Below are 5,053 nucleotides of genomic sequence, written 5' to 3'. Positions count from 1 at the left end.
GATCGGTTCTGTGCTTGCCTAGATTACCCCATTGGCTCACAGCAAAAATGAGACCCTTTTTAAACTCAATTTCCTTATTGTCTGCTTGTTTTAGTCAATTACAAAACTACATTTAAGAAAAGTACAACATGTTTAAAGATTCCTTTTAAACATTGCCTGCTCCAGACCGTTCTCACTACTCACTAAAAACATGTAATATTGTAGGGCTTCCCTCATGCCACTTTTCATGCCCCTTTTCACGTGGCTGCTGACTATCGAACGACCGGAACATTAAGCTAACCAAGACCAACACAAACAAATAGACTATACAGCTACAAGTGGTGAATGGAGTTACACATGGACTATAGTAAACAAGTTAAATGTCTTACCTGTGATTAAATGTTTTCTACACACAAAGCCTATTTGGACACAGGGTCCCTACATTTCCCACTCTCCCACGTTGAATAGCTTGATGCCACATGTCTTTTCTCGCAGGCTCTATTTCCCTACATGGAAGCATTGCGATCCATAGGTCAGGATTTTTGACCTGGTTACATGTACATTGAACAACAACTTTTCGGCATGTTGTTGTTATTTCTGTGTAACAAAAAAATCGCAAAGAAATTGTCTCTTTTACAACGGGGATAAATGGAAAGAATGTTTGTTTCCCCCAATTTGTGGGAGTGGTCGAGGGAATTCCTTATTTACATGCACATCGACTGGGAGTATATGGATCAGAAACAACAATAAATCAGTGAATCTCAATTCCGCACGAGGTTTGGGTGAATTAGAGGTTATTTGTGTGATCTGTGTGTTAACAGCTTATCTGGTAGGCCTATTGTTCTCTTGCCATGGTTTCTACGTTCAACACCCAGGAATCTCAAGCATTCAAGCATACATAATTCAAGGTAGTTTGCATGCAACTACTGTACACACACACATACATGCTAATATTGTCATCAAGGAAAAAGGTCTTATCTCAAAGAAAAGGGACCAATTGTCATTGGTGTTAGATTGCTGTAGTTCTACATGCCTGGCTTACAAGTTGAAATGGGGTATCACATTCCATGCTGCTAGTGCTGGTGGGGTGAACCTAATGGCTCATCTTTTGGTAATATATTTATACCAGCATGTTCTAATAGCAGCCTCTCTTTGTATGTCTGTCTGTACTAGGGCAGAGACCAGTGAGTCCCCATGTCTGCTGAAGGTGACTCTTCCGGCCGCTTCGACCTGGTCCAAGATGCAGAACCTCACTACGACCAGGTCCCTGTGGGCTCCTTATGGAGGGACCAGAGCCCACCTCCTCCTCCACGATCTCTTGGGGGCCTCAAGGGGGCAGATCTGGCTGTGAGATCGGAACCCCTGCCCTCTCCTCCACAACCTCTTGGGGGCCTCAGGGGGGCAGACCTGGCTGTGAGCTCTGAACCCCTGCCCCCTCCTGGACCAGCCTGCTGTGGGCCTTCTACCCCCCTAGCGATGGCGCCTCAAAATTCCTGGACAACGTCACCACGGCCATGGACATCAAACCTGTCCACCGATTCATTCCCCACTTCGTCAATAACTTATTCCGTGGCAATAGTATCCGCGGTAACAGCAAGCCCCCGCCTCCCTCCCCGCCTGTGATGGAAAAAGATTACCTCAAATCAGGAACCACTAGAGGTGTCTGCTGCTCCCCTCCCCTCCCCGGCTCTTACCTGGACCCGTACAGAGGCTCTGGTGGCAGCTACAACTCCAGAAAATAACGTGACGCCATGTTGCTAGGAGCCGAAGCCATCGAGACCATCTCGGATCACACCTTCTGCTCGGTCATGACCTACAGCGAGCGGGTGGAGGAATACCACCAGCGCTATGCCTATATGAAGTCCTGGGTGGGGTTACTGCGCATTCTGCGCTGTGTGGAACTCTTACTGGGTGCTGCCGTCTATGCCTGAGCATGCGTGCACAAGGACGTGCACAAGGACAATGAGTGGTTCAACATGTTTGGCTACTCCCAGTCACTGAAGTTCGGGGGTTAGCGGGTGGCGTGGCAGCCTTCGGGGGCAGTGGATCGGTTAGCTACACTGGACCTAAGTCCCCCTTCGTTCTAGTGGTGGCCGGGCTGGCCTGGATAGTCCTAGACTTGTCCTAGGGGCCCCTGACCGAGTGTGTGATTAACCTGACCTTGGGGGTGCTCTACAAGGCAGCAGGGGTAGTCTAACTACCCCGTCTTCAATAATGGTGTTAACGGGGCGTTTTGCCGCTCAGAGCCCGGCCAGACCGCCGCCATTATCTTTCTGTTTGTTAACATCTTGATCTATTTTGTGGGCGCCAGCGTGTCTGAAGCTGTGGCGCCACAAGGTAGGGCTGAGGTGGGATGGGCTGGCACAAGAGGTGAGGGCGGGATGGGACACACAATTCTTGTGTTATATGACATACTTTGCCTCACCCTTTCCCATGTGTCTTCTTTGTTCTAAGATGAAAACCAGTAGATCTTCCCTGACAATATCTGAGGTGAAGTCACTTAGTACAGTAGTAGAAAATATTATAATCCCCAAGGGCAAATGTCACTCTTCATTCCATTAAACTGATCATGCATAATGAAAACGAAGGTTAGGGTCAATTCCATTTCCAGTCAACTCAGGATGTACTCTAAAATTCCAACTCTCTTTGAAGCTTTTCAATGAGAATTGGAATGATTTGGTTTACTTTCTGAATTAAATGGAATGGACCCCAACCCTGCTGACAACACAGTAACCATACCTCCCTTCCCCATCCTTCCACAGCTGGCTGGGCAAATCCAGGGCCTCAGAGCAGACCTCTCTCCCCACCCTCCAGATGATCCCAGAGGTGTTGGACAGCCACGTTGCCTCTCCAGCCGTCCCTCTGATGATGGAGCCAGAGATGATGAGGACACATCCCTGCAGGACACATCCCCAAACCGGTGGTCATCGCAGACTATGTGGTGTGAGTACTAACCACCTGTTCTCAGACTGATGTACATGTTTTTTTATATATCATGCTCCTGCATTTGTTTGTTGTCATTTGTATCTCTGGTTCCTTATGATGTACTTTGCATTTTCTGCAATTTTGTGAAGGGCTCCTTTGGAAAAATATACTTCGGTATCAATGGAACTTCCCTGCATGAATAAATGTATGGATCTTTAGTACTAAAGGGTAGCTGACTGTGACCGTCTGCTTCTCACTAAACTACTATCTATCTATGGTTATACGGTGCAGAACTCCAGTCCACCAGGGTCACAGCCAAAGTCCTGTTGTTTTTCTTTCTCTCTCTCTCTGCCCAGGAGGTAGAAATACATTTCTACATAAAAGCATCCCTACTACATAAATGTGCAGATGAGTGTATAAGGGACAAAGAAGCCATTTGAGACTATTGAGATGCACCCATTGTTATTGATGACCTTTACTTCCTATTTCCTGTGTCAACAGAGTACCCGACCATCCGTACGGAGGAGGAGAGGGACCAGTACAAGGCTGTGTTCAAAGACCAGTATTCTGAGTACAAGAAGCTGCACGCTGAGGTCCAGGCCATGGCCAAGAGGTTCGACAAGAACCTGCCTCCTCGGCCCTCCAGCCAACTGGTACTGAGACAAAGAGAGACACACACACAAGCATGTCACACACACGCCTGTCACATGCACACACCTCTCACATGTGCACGCACACACACACACACACACACACACACATTTCAAATTCACACACACACACACCGATCATATTAACAAACACAAAGCGACCGTAACATAGCCTAATGCCCATCATAGTGCTTTTTAGCAATGACTCGTTCAAAGTTCAAATATGTTTTCTATCTTTCTAGAGAAGGAATGCATGAATACCATAGCACTGGAGTACCAGAGGAAGAACGTGGTAAGGGTTTTTAAATCTGCTGGATTTGAGAAATATGTATAGGATCTAGACACACTCCAGAGCTTCAATAATGATCTGTTAAAATAGTTTTTGTTATAGAATATGTTTGTGGAAGATCCCCATTAGAAGTTGTACTGTAGAACCTGTTTGCGTAGGATGGGAGTTTCACATAGTTTCCCTTTCAGCCAAACCAATGATGTGCGACAGACTGATAGCAGGTAAAAGCTCTTCTTCTCTCCACTCATTCCTCAGACTTCCTGTTTGTTTTAAGCAAAATCTCTGTCCCATCTACACACACACAAACATCACAGACTAGGAAATTTGCTAGATGAAAGATCAAATGCAGCTTTTAACACATGAAACTGCAAGACATGATATGGGACTTTTTTCCACTGATGTCTTAGGAGGGTGTTTGTGCGTGTGATGGTGTGTGGCAGACAGCAAAATGGAGAGTTGGAGGCAGTTCACAAAAGTAAGAATGTCACTCATTCTCTTGTTCTCCCGTTCCTGTTGTCAGGACCCCACATTCCCGGAGAATAGGGAGCGTTGCGAGTACCTGAAGTGCAAACTGTCCCACATAAAACACAAGATCAGCGAATACAACAAGGTCATGGACTGGAACGATGGATTCAGCTAGAGCGAGAGACACACATGTTAAAGGAGTCGTTCCATTTTTTTTACTATCATATAGATGTATCCAGACACAATTTCACTCGGTTTTGAAAAACTAACTGCACCAGCAAGACTTCTTCATTGCTCATTCTGCAGTATACGGGCCACGGATAAAAATTAACAAAGGCTCCAAAAAAACGTAAATATGTCCTTTTAGAAACTGCAAAGCTCTCAGTATAGTGACGCAGGTCTTTAGATGTTTTACATATTAAATTGTATAATTCCTAACTTTATCCACAACATTATATGCAATTTTGTTGTACTCAAGCGATACAATTCCGTGTGCGAGCAGGCACGTGCTTGCTCTTATCACAACAATGGGAACGAGAATGCAAAATGGTCCAACAAAATTGAATTGTTAATTTCTCTACCATAAGCTGCCTCCAACGTCATTTTAGAGAATACGGCAGTACGTCTAACTGGCCTCACAACCGCAGGCCACGTGTAACGACGCCAGCCCAGGACTTCCACATCCGGCTTCTTCACCTGTGGGATCGTCTAAGACCAGCCACCCGGACAGCTGATGAAACTGAGG

At 46.0% G+C, this 5,053-nt stretch overlaps 1 pseudogene; it reads left to right on the top strand.

Annotated features, from left to right (window-relative positions):
* The first annotated feature begins 1,156 nt into the window (after positions 1–1,156).
* LOC110526921 (MARVEL domain-containing protein 2-like) lies at positions 1,157–4,592 on the top strand (annotated as a pseudogene).
* Positions 4,593–5,053: the final 461 nt, after the last annotated feature.

This window comes from Oncorhynchus mykiss, chromosome 6 (assembly GCF_057628025.1).
Source record: "Oncorhynchus mykiss isolate SJ-2025 chromosome 6, ASM5762802v1, whole genome shotgun sequence".
Lineage (NCBI taxonomy): Eukaryota > Metazoa > Chordata > Actinopteri > Salmoniformes > Salmonidae > Oncorhynchus > Oncorhynchus mykiss.
This window is presented reverse-complemented; position numbering and strand designations above follow the sequence as displayed.